A 12,152-nucleotide genomic window follows, 5' to 3' on the forward strand; every position below is an offset into this window, starting at 1 on the left:
CAATCAAGGCTCTAACTTCCTTCTGCGTAATTGGGACAGACATGCTAGAAATTAGTTTTATCCGTTCAGGCTTCAACCTTCTTCCCTCCTTTGACAGGAGATAGCCTAAATAGGTGACCTCTTGACAACAGTATTGACATTTCTTAAGCAAAGCTTTATGTCCATGTTTAGCCAAATGAATGAATAAGCAACAACACAGTGCCCTCCTTACAAGCGCTGAGTCAGCAGCTAAAAGCAAGTCATCAACATATTGAAGCAGTGTACAAGTAGAGGGCGACTCAAGGGTATCGAGTTGCTCTTTCCAAGCCCTACGATAGATACTCGAACTTTCCATGTAACCTTGCGGTGCACGGGTAAAGGTAAACGAATTTCCCCCTAAGGTGAACGCGAACAGGTATCTACTGTCTTTGTGTATAGGAATACTAAAGAAAGCATTCTTTAGATCCACAACACTAAAATGAGTAGCTGAAGCCAGGATCATAGTTAATATTGTTGTCACATCAGGCACAATTGGAAATTGTGGAGCAACAATCTTATTGATGGCACGTAGATCAATTATGAAACGAAAAGGAATTGCATTATCGCCTTTTTTGTACACGGGTAAAATCGGACTATTGCACAAACTACCTGCAATTTCCTCGATCACCCCTCAATACACAAAATCGGAGACGATGCATTTCAAAGTTTGCTCACCATCGGCCGAGATCTTATACTGTGTGACAGCTTTACGCCATGTTTCAAGATAATTTTAACAGGTTCAATTTGTAAGACACCAACGTCATTATCATCAATAGCCCATAAACACTCCGGAACATGACTAAATTCCAGCGGCAAAGGTCTGGTCAAGAATTGAGAGACAGAAAGTTGCTGTGGTGAAATCGTCAAACGCATTCCATCAGAAGAACAATGAATTACCACATTTAATTCCTTCAACAGATTCAACCCCAACAAATTCTCTCCACAATTCGTAGTCAAAAGAAATGGACAGTGGTCCGTAAATGGACCCAAAGAAATAGGTACCGGCGAAGAAACCGGACAGACAACTGGTGTGCCAGAAAACCCTACAGAAACATTGGTTTACCCTGATAGTGGAATGTTTGGAACCCACGAATGATCAATGGAACACTTCTGTGCCCCTGTATCTATCAAGAATAGATGTTTCCGATTTCCCACTAACATCTCAACGTAGGGACCTTTCTGATTAACGGGAATAGGCGTTGGTTCCAAACCCTGTTTCGGGCAATCCTAGCGAAACAGAATGTCATCAAAAGGAAGTTCTTCAGAGAGGTAAGCAGCAGAAGGATGATCAAAAATGTTTCTATTATCCACACTCGATGCCTGATTGCCCTGCGAAAAAGGTTGCTGTGAATCCTGCGAAAACTGACCTCTACTAGTAGCCCCTACACCTGGGCGACCTCTGGATCGTCTACCCATGTTTCCAAATGTGTTATTTGACCTCTGCTGAAGGAACGGGCATTGTGCATGACAATGACCCTCTTGTCTACAATATGCACACTGGTTAATGTTTACAGGACCCAAGGGCGCATTTTCTTGTGGAACCTACTGACCTCTAAATTGCAAATTAGCCCCTCTAGGGCCTCTAACAATTTGCTGCAATAGAACGTTCGTCTTTAAGTCTCATTTTCTCTTTTCAACTCTTTTCTTTTCGTTGTTGACACAATTTTCATAGTACTGAGCCACATGCAATACTTCTGACTGAGACTTTGCTTGCCAAGTGCTCTCAGAAGACGTAATTTGCGACTGGATGTCAGGCAACAATCAACACACACATTTGTCTACAAATAATCTTTTCCCAGGCTCTGTGCCTAAATCTTGTCCACTGAAATCTGAAAATACCTGTTCAAACCAATTAAAGAACTCGGTAGCACCCTCAGACTTCCCTTGGACACAGACAGTAAGCTTGTCCCAAATAATTCTCTTTTCAGGAATTATAGTTTTCAATTTCGTAACTATTCTATCAGGCAAAGTTAATATTATCTGTCAAGGATGGCACTCTGTCAACAGTGGCACAGGGCCCCCAGGTAGGGTTTGGGTGGCTGTGTTGATGTAAGGTGACAGATAAGTACACACACAGCAGGAAACTCATTAATAAATAAAAGTAGGCAAATGTAGTTGTGAACAGAAAGGGGCAGGAAATACAATGATACAAACAAACTGGATTCCCTCTTGGGGTGTATGCAGATATGGAAAAAGAGTGTTCCACGGACCTTTGGAAACTCCAGCCTTCTGCACGGATTACTATTACAGAGGCCCACTCTGTCTGCTCATGGCTGGGAACAACAGCTGTGGGTGTCTGTTAAACAGAAAACGCGACAAGGGAAGGGACAGAGGTTGCCTGCCGGAAACCAAAAGTCAAGCTCTGTACAAAGGATCAACATAAGACACAAGAGAGACAAGAACATAAATAACCAGGGACAAGGAAGTCTAAGAGAAATCTAGCAGAAGGGAATGAAGGAAGAAACAGTACAATAGAAATGGGTAAACTAAAGGGGAGGACAGAGGATTCAAGGAAGAGAAGGACAGGGATCAAGAAAAAGGGGTTGCAAACAAGGAAGAGAGCAAGGGAGCAGCAGCCAGGAAAGAGGGGGGCTGCAAACAAGGAAGCAGGGCTGCAGTACCAAATGGTACAAGGTACAGAAAAACTGTAGTGGATAGCAGAGGACTGTAGTAGGCTGCTAGGCAGACAGTCCAGAGGAGCAGGACTGAGAGCTGTAGTAGTCGGCAGACAGAGAGCCCAGAGGAGTAGGGCAGCAAGGAGCGAACCCAAAGGTACAGGGCGTAGAGGTAGAGAGACCCGAGGGTCAGGGCTGAAAGCAGAAGAGAGTAGCAGGCTGCAAGGCAGGGAGCCCAGCGGAGCAGAGCAGCAAGGAGCGAGCTCAGAGGAGCAGAGCAGCGATGCAGGGAGCCTGGAAGGCTATGGCTGTAGGCAGCGGAGTGTAACAGGGTGCAAGGCAAGAAGCCCAGAGGAGCAGGGCTGTGAGGCAGGGAGCCCAAAAGGCTAGGGCTGTAGGCAGCAAGGTGTAGCAGGCTGCAAGGCAGGAAGCCCAGAGGAGCAGGGCTGTGAGGCAGGGAGCCCAAAAGGCTAGGGCTGTAGGCAGCAGGGTGTAGCAGGCTGCGAGGCAGGAAGCCCAGTGGTGCAGGGCTGTGAGGCAGGGAGCCCAAAAGGCTAGGGCTGTAGGCAGCAGGGTGTAGCAGGCTGCAAGGCAGGAAGCCCAGAAAGAGCACTGGAACAAAAGCAGAAAAATTCAGCAGCCGGAACAGCATACAAATTCGAGACAAAAGGCAACAAGGGGCTGGGAGGACTCTTGATGCAAGAGACTGAGCTCCTGCAGGCAGCTGCTTAAATACCGCCCTGCCCTGTACTGAGCAGGCTAATTGGCAGCACCTGGAGCAGCACACCTGAATACAATCTGCCTCCTCCCTCTCTGGTCCTGAGATGGTGGAAGCAGCACTGATCCCTAGGGCTTCTGGGGATTGTGGTTTCAATGCTGATGAATGGGAATGGCCAGGAATTGATAGCTGTAGCAAGGTGCATTGTGGTACATGTAGTTAGTTGAGTTATATAAGAAGGCACCAAAGTCACGCAAATGGGAATTAAGTACCAAAGTGTGAATAGGGGTTGTTCCAAGAGTATTCTGAAGATAAATGAATAACAAATAGTCCATGATGGTTGCCAATATGTGCACCCATGGCGTAGGCATGACGGTATGCCCCTCTCCAGGCCCCTCTCCAGGCTCCCTGAAGACTGACCAACAAGAAGAGCAAGCGCAAGACCTGCCACACCGTGAAAAAGTCTTATACCAAAAAGGCACATCATGAAACTCCAAAAACTGTTTAAAGCTGCAAGGTGAGAGTCTTGAAGGGAGGAGACAATACCAACGTTCCGAACCTTTGAGGTAGAAGTCAGAAGGGACAAAGTCTTAAGGGCCCAAAACCCAACAGTGCGTTCATGAACTGAGAGACTGTGAAGATCTGCTGCAGGCTCCATGGCATATATTTCTTTGAAAGTAGTGGTTTTCCTTAGGGCTGGCAACGGTACAGTGCTGAAAGGTGGAACCAGAGATACAGCTGAATAGGTTGCTCTAGGAGGGTCTTACAAATATTCAGAAGCAGCAATAGCAACATTAAGATTTGCAGCAAGGACTTCAGGAGTCACAAATGTTGCAGGGACACCCTGAGTAGCAGGGAGTTCAGAAGCCACAGCAGCCGGGAGATCATGAATGGCAGTCGGAAGTTCAAGTGCTATAGCAGCTGGGATTATAGGGGCCAATGCAATGGAGTACCAGCGGGCAGGGACGCAACTGAGACTGAAGGAGTACAGTCTGGTAGTTTAGGTGCTGCAGAGGCATCAGCAGGAACAACCGGAGCAGTAGCCTTAATATGAGAGCTGTTAACTGGCGTTGCAACAGGTATTGTTCTTGCAGGCAGAGAGGAAGGGGGTGCTTCAAATGCAGTAAGAGTGATTTGAGATGCTGCTTCAGTAGCAGATTTAGGAGTACTATCAGGAGGAGCAGCAGAGATTGGGCTTGCAGATTCTGTAACAGGTAGCATGGCTGACAGAGGATCAGGGAAGGGTAGGCTTTCTGATGGCTGGCCTTCAAAGTCTTGTGTGCTCCGGTGGATAGATGGTTCTGGGGTATTGACTGTTGGCAAAGCTGGATTGCAGACAGGTACTGGGTATAATTCAGGATCTGACACATGGTCTGGTGCACAAAAGTCCATAGAAGCAGAGTACCTCTCTGACTTGGTCACCTCTTTAGAGGCTGTAAGTGTGAGTAAAGGACCGCCATCAAGGGTAAGAACGGGACAATCCTTTGACTCAACAGGATCTCCAGCCAGATGATTACACTTGATTTGTGGTGTAAAGGCAGTGTGAGTGATTTGGCCCACCAAAAGAGTTAATTCTTCACTATCTGAGCAACAGCCTGAGTTACTGTGGCTAGTAAGTGAATGAGCCAAGTAAAACTTTAGAAGGTATGCATATGCCAAGTTCAGGTCTTCCATCTGCTCTGTATAAGTCTTTATCCTTTTCTGTATTACCCTTCCAGGCCTTATCATGCCAATCTCTAAAGACAGAATGTCGGGTGTTGGGCATAGTGCCAGATGGTCTGGTAAATTGTGTCCCTTTGCTAGATTCTTACTATGCAAATAGACAAATTCATCATAGAGGTCTTCAGTTTGTCTTTTAAGGTGTAAGAGTTGTTCTTGTAACAGGTATGTTCCATTAGCCTGTTCTACAGCTTCAGAATCTGGTGTAGCAGAAAATTTGGGTGTTGCGATAGGAAGACTGACCTTAAAGTTCTCATGGTTAGTAGTTACTGGGGAAGCATTAAGACAACCGATGGTCAGTATTGGTCTTTTGTACCCAGGACCAGCTGCACTAACCTCAGGATACTGAATGCCTTTTCCTGTTACATGAGTGTTTCCAGCAGTCTGGGGAGGTTGTGTAGCTTGCCAAGCTGGTCTTGAGCATAACACTTTGGCAACAGCGTACTCTGGTTGAGAGTCTGCCACAATGAGTGCAATATCCTTGGCTGTAGCAGTGTTACGACATTGGTCCTGAGACAGGGTAGCCTGGGATAAAGGAATACAAGGTTTGTGTACCGGCTGAATGTCGAATGCAGTGTCAGAAGAAATGCCATGAAACGCATGAGTGTTTTCCACTGGTTGGGCTAACAAAATCTGCAGGAATTCATTTTCTTGCTGTAGTTCTTCTACAGATAGGGACTGTGGATCATAGTTGCAAATATCATAGTAGTTACAAATAGAAGGGTCAGCGAGCCAGTGAGTGTAGTACTGTTTTTGTAAACCTCTGTTTACTAGGGCGAGTCTGTCTTTTAAACTAGGGTTTTTGTTTGCAGTCCTTAAGAAAGCTTTAGATTTTTGCAGAGGTTTCTTGAATCGAAAGAAAAGCATCCTTGGTCTGTGTGTGCCTTTCCTGCCTATGGAACAAGAATTGTTTAGCTCTTGCATTCTGTCAAGGGTGGCACTCTGTCAAGAGTGGCACAGGGCCCCCAGGTAGGGTTTGGGTGGCTGTGTTGATGTAAGGTGACAGATAAGTACACACACAGTAGGAAACTCATCAAGAAATAAAAGTAGGCAACTGTAGTTGTGAACAGAAAGGGGCAGGAAATACAAAGATACAAACAAACTGAATTCCCTCTTGGGGTGTATGCAGATATGGAAAAAGAGTGTTCCACGGACCTTTGGAAACTCCAGCCTTCTGCACGGATTACTATTACAGAGGGCCACTCTGTCTGCTCGTGGCTGGGAACAACAGCTGTGGGTGTCTGTTAAACAAAAAATGCAGCAAGGGAAGGGACAGAGGTTGCCTGCCGGAAACCAACAGTCAAGCTCTGTACAAAGGATCAACATAAGACACAAGAGAGACAAGAACATAAATAACCAGGGACAAGGAAGTGTAAGAGAAATCTAGCAGAAGGCAATGAAGGAAGAAACAGTACAATAGAAATGGGTAAACTAAAGGGGAGGACAGAGGATTCAAGGAAGAGAAGGACAGGGATCAAGAACAAGGGGTTGCAAACAAGGAAGAGAGCAAGGGAGCAGCAGCCAGGAAAGAGGGGGGCTGCAAACAAGGAAGCAGGGCTGCAGTACCAAATGGTACAAGGTACAGAAAAACTGTAGTGGATTGCAGAGGACTGTAGTAGGCTGCTAGGCAGAGAGTCCAGAGGAGCAGGACTGAGAGCTGTATTATGCGGCAGACAGAGAGCCCAGAGGAGTAGGGCAGCAAGGAGCGAACCCAAAGGAACAGGGCATAGAGGTAGAGAGACCCGAGGGTCAGGGCTGAAAGCAGAAGAGAGTAGCAGGCTGCAAGGCAGGGAACCCAGCGGAGCAGAGCAGCAAGGAGCGAGCTCAGAGGAGCAGAGCAGCGATGCAGGGAGCCTGGAAGGCTATGGCTGTAGGCAGCGGAGTATAACAGGCTGCAAGGCAAGAAGCCCAGAGGAGCAGGGCTGTGAGGCAGGGAGCCCAAAAGGCTAGGGCTGTAGGCAGCAGGGTGTAGCAGGCTGCAAGGCAGGAAGCCCAGAGGAGCAGGGCTGTGAGGCAGGGAGCCCAAAAGGCTAGGCTGTAGGCAGCAGGGTGTAGCAGGCTGCAAGGTAGGAAGCCCAGAGGAGCAGGGCTGTGAGGCAGGGAGCCCAAAAGGCTAGGGCTGTAGGCAGCAGGGTGTAGCAGGCTGCAAGGCAGGAAGCCCAGCGGAACAGGGTTGTGAGGCAGGGAGCCCAAAAGGCTAGGGCTGTAGGCAACAGGGTGTAGCAGGCTGCAAGGCAGGAAGCCCAGAAAGAGCACTGGAACAAAAGCAGGAAAATTCAGCATCAGGAACAGCATACAAATTTGAGACAAAAGGCAAAAAGGGGCTGGGAGGACTCTTGATGCAAGAGACTGAGCTCCTGCAGGCAGCTGCTTAAATGCCGCCCTGCCCTGTACTGAGGCTGGCTAATTGGCAGCACCTGGAGCAGCACACCTGAATACAATCTGCCTCCTCCCTCTCTGGTCCTGAGATGGTGGAAGCAGCACTGATCCCTAAGGCTTCTGGGGATTGTGGTTCCAATGCTGACAAATGGGAATGGCCAGGAATTGATAGCTGTAGCAAGGTGCATTGTGGTACATGTAGTTAGTTGAGTTATATAAGAAGGCACCAAAGTCACGCAAATGGGAATTAAGTACCAAAGTGTGAATAGGCGTTGTTCCAAGAGTATTCTGAAGATAAATGAAGAACAAATAGTCCATGATGGTTGCCAATGTGTGCGCCCAATGCGCAGGCATGACATTACCTGAGGCTGTCTTTCGCCAGCTGGCCTCTCTGCATCGAGTCTAACTATGTAAGTCCATGTATCTCCTAACCCTGGTACATCATCTACAGTTCTAATCTGTTTCCACAAGTTGACAGGCAGGAGTACGGGAAATAACAAATCAATATCACTTAAGGTGAATACCGATGATTGCAAGACAGACTCTATTTCTTTGTAGAACCCTGTCGGATTCTTCCTAATGTCAGGAATAGATTGTTTAATGGTGCTCACTTCCTGTCTTGAGAACGGGAAGTGAACAAACTGCGACACATAATGTGCAGGAATATCTTGAGCAACTGCGCCTGTTGCAGGATTAGTGGGAATCTCTACTTTTGGGACAAATGTCAGAGGGACCTCTCTCATAGGCAAATGAGAAGTAGGCAACTCCGAACGCTAACTAAGCAACAGAGCCAAATCGAGCGATAAAGCAGCTGAAGAAGTATCAAACGAAAAAGCTCTCTTATAAATACTCAATAACTCTGTAGGACAACAAATCTTTCTTTTTTCACACTCATCCTGCAGGTACTCTACCATTACCTGTATCACTTTCCTCTGCATTTCTGGCGTATACTGACTATACGTGTCATATACTTCAACGGGAGTTATCGACGTGTCTGAGATCCATCTAATTGCATCTTTCGTGCAAATTTGCATTTCCTCAGTTATCAATTTACAACAAGGAAGGAACCGTTTCTGTACGAACATAACATCCAAACTATCACCATCTTCATCTTCATACCGTAACCTTTCCAACACCCTTCTATACTCAAGAATCCTTTCAACATGCTCTTGTACTTTCTCTGCAGTATCTCTAGAAAACGCTAAAGTATTCAGATCCCTCAATCCTTGTGGAATATCTATGTCATTCAACGTGTTCCACATTACACATAAGTGAATTCCTAATCCTTCAATAAAAATGTTCTTCTCAGGAAAATTGTCTATATCAGAAAGTGTAGCAAAAAAAACATTAGCTTGTTCACCCTTCTCCATGCAATGCTTAGCCCATGCAGTTAACTCACATTTTTTCTCTGGAGACACAGTACTTTGAGTTACAACCCTCGATCCCACTCCCTGATCTACTACAAGCGGTGTAGATCCACTTGGAAGAGGGAGAGTAGGCACGTTTTGAACATCAGGGAACATAGGTGCTATTACTGGTACAGCAGGCAAAGGTGGAGCAGCAACGACAAGAGGAGGAACAATGAGTGGAGGAAGAGGAACAACAAGAGGAACAATTGGAGGAGCAGGAGGAACTATGGGAGGAGGAATAACAGCAGGAAGAGGAACATACAGAGGTGGCGCAGTGGCACCAGGCCTTCGTTCATTTAAAAGTTTATCAGAAACATGAAAGTCTTTAGAAGGATAGATTTTCTAGATACCAAGTGAGAAAGCCCTATCCATATTCTTAACTGACTCAGACTGTTTATTTTGGTCATACAACAACAATTTTTCGGCATTTGTCATATGGTGGCGCGCATGCTTTTCTCTACTCTTAAGCTGCTGCAAAGCTTCTTTCTTCCAATTCTGTAATACATCGAATGCTGCAGGTCTAGCCTTTTTCTTCAATAATATAGATTTTAAGTATTCAATACGACGGATTTGAAAACTACCATTGATTGGCCACTGAAGTTCGGAAGCATGTCTAGTTTGTCTGTGCCAAATATAATTAAATACTATACTACCAATGCCGTGCTTACAGTACATAGTACACGCCGGCGACCCCTCCATTGGTGCCGCTCGGCCAAATTCCAAAGATTGTCTGTCCTTGCGGAATAATGCCCTGAAGCAGGCAGACAATTTCCCTGGCATATCAGAATACTGGTGTTACCTGGTCAATAATTGAACTTGTGAGTGCAATACGCCAAAACAAGTGATCAGGATACTTATGAATCGGATCACGACTCACCTGATCAAATCCTAAGGAGGTCTGATCGGATTACAAAGTTTTCTAACAAAGATTACGTCGTGTTTGGTGATTTCGGCAAAAATCTGCCCGCCTTGATATATGGACCCTCGTCAAGATGCCGACTCGGACCACATGCTCACCGTCCAGGGATCGGATCGTGCAACGCTGCTGTGGTATTGCGTCTCATCCAAGAAACGGGCCCCCTTTACACTGTCCGATCCCGGTCCGATAGCCGTGTCAACCTTCAACGAGCTGGCATCAATCTTGAGGGTCCCTATTCGGGCGCCATCTGTAAAAGCAAAAAGAGAATATCGAGGCTGAGTACCACAAAAGAAAATACACCAAACACAGGTTTACAAAGAAACACAGATCTTTATTCTACAACTGAACATTTTTCAAGTATCAGCTAGCTATCTGGCCCTTTGTACATCACAGCGAATACCAGCCTGTTCGGTGTGAGAAGTGAGTGGGACTGTACATCACTCTTTTATACAATTCTAACATGATGTCCAGCCCATCTACAGGTTAATTATTCCTAGGGCTAGGGGTTCGTACCACGTTCATTTCTAATTTATTCATCTATGTACATATGGATTATTCCCAGTTTATTCACAAATAAGTCACAATGGCAACAGTGTATCTTTGGTTTTAACATTAAGCCTCTGTACATGTTTTATACAATGTATACAAACAAGTGTTCACATTCAATATTTAAACAACATTGTGCTTAATATATGCTCGCGGATCAGTATCGTTGGCACAGGTAATCCTCGATCTACAGGTCAACGAAGGACAAGATCTCATTTCATGACCCTAACATTTGGCCTACGGGCAGTTTAAGCATTAACTGTCCACTGTCCACCATTTTAGAGCACAGGGTGACTTTGGTTTGGAGTGAGAATCAAAATGGCGGGTGAACCTAAAATGGCATCTAAATCGATCTAAGGTCAGAAACTTGCAACGCGGATTTCTTCGTAGAGCGACTGGGCTTAGGCCAATATATACAATACAGTGGTACGATATAATATCCTGTTCGACAAAACAACAACAACAACAACAAAAACAACAGAGGAACCAGGAAGGAAAATCCATGTTTCTCTGGTCTTTTCCACTGTGAAACAATAGGGTTGTAGGGCTAGGAACCATTGCATGGCCCAAGAGTTGGACTCTTTACGTTGAATCTCCAAACTAAGGGGGAGTGCTCTGTAAGCAGGGTTAACCTTCTTCCCAATATGTGAAACCTAAGATGTATAATGGCCCACTTGATGGCTAGGGCTTCTAATTCTACCACAGAGTATTTTTTTCAAGTGGGAACAACTTGCGGCTGGTGTATAATATGGGGTGTTCTAGTCCGTTGCAAATTTGGGACAGGATGGCTCCTAACCCTGTAAGAGATGTGTCTGTCTGTAACACACACTCCTTTGAGAAGTTGACTACCTTCAGGATTAAATGTTGGCATAATGTCTGCTTTAGGATGTTATAGCACATCTCTTCATCATGGTTCCACTGAAGTTTCTGGGGTTCGGGATTTTTAAGTTTATCTGTCAGCTGAGCCATTATGTCTGAAAAGTTATGGATAAACCTGCACTAATATCCTTTTAGACTAAGGAAAGCACTAAGATCTCTTTTGGTCTTAGCAGTTGGAGTGCCCAAGAATGCTTTTACCTTTTCATGTTGGAGTTGTATGATATGATATGATATGGTATTTGTAACGCGCCTAAACACAAGTGTTTCAAGGCGCGACGAGGCAGGGAGGGGGAACAAAGGGATGACAGAAAATCATCCTACTAGGCCAGGTGTCATTCAGATCGCGCAAGTGCATGGGTAGAGGGGAAGGGAAAAGTGCAGTACAGGGGTAGTAGAATAACAAGATAAATAATAAGGGCCAGCTGGTGGCAAGTGCAAGGTAAGTGCAGACAAGTGCTGGGAAGGGGGGCTGTAGGGATACAGAGACAGCCCCGCAGTGCAGGGGTTGCCAGGTAGGCATTGCAAGGGGAGAGTGGCTGGGCCAAGGACCGAGATCGGTGAGAGTGGCACAGTTGCAGATTCAGTGCAATTTCAGCCAGGAATTTAGCAGCGGAGAGGGGGAGAGAAAGCAGAAGCAAAGAGGAAGGTTTTGAGGTGCTTCCTGAACCGGAGATGGTTCTCCTCAAGTTTCAGGGAGGCAGGAAGGCTGTTCCAGAGGGAGACCCCTGCCGCGGAGATAGATCTACCCCAAACTCGTTGCTTGGAGAAGCAGCTGACCCTGAGGGAGCTGGAGGCGGATGAGTGAAGAGCTCGAGAAGGAAGATATTTAGGAAGAGAGAGTTGAAGGTAATTTTACCCAAGGCCCCAGAAGGCCTTGTGTACAATGCAGAGGGTTTTGAACTTAATCCTCGCAGCAACTGGGAGCCAGTGTAGAGATTTCAGTCCTGGAG

This window comes from Ambystoma mexicanum, chromosome 8, assembly GCF_040938575.1.
Source record: "Ambystoma mexicanum isolate Mex_15411 chromosome 8, UKY_AmexF1_1, whole genome shotgun sequence".
Lineage (NCBI taxonomy): Eukaryota > Metazoa > Chordata > Amphibia > Caudata > Ambystomatidae > Ambystoma > Ambystoma mexicanum.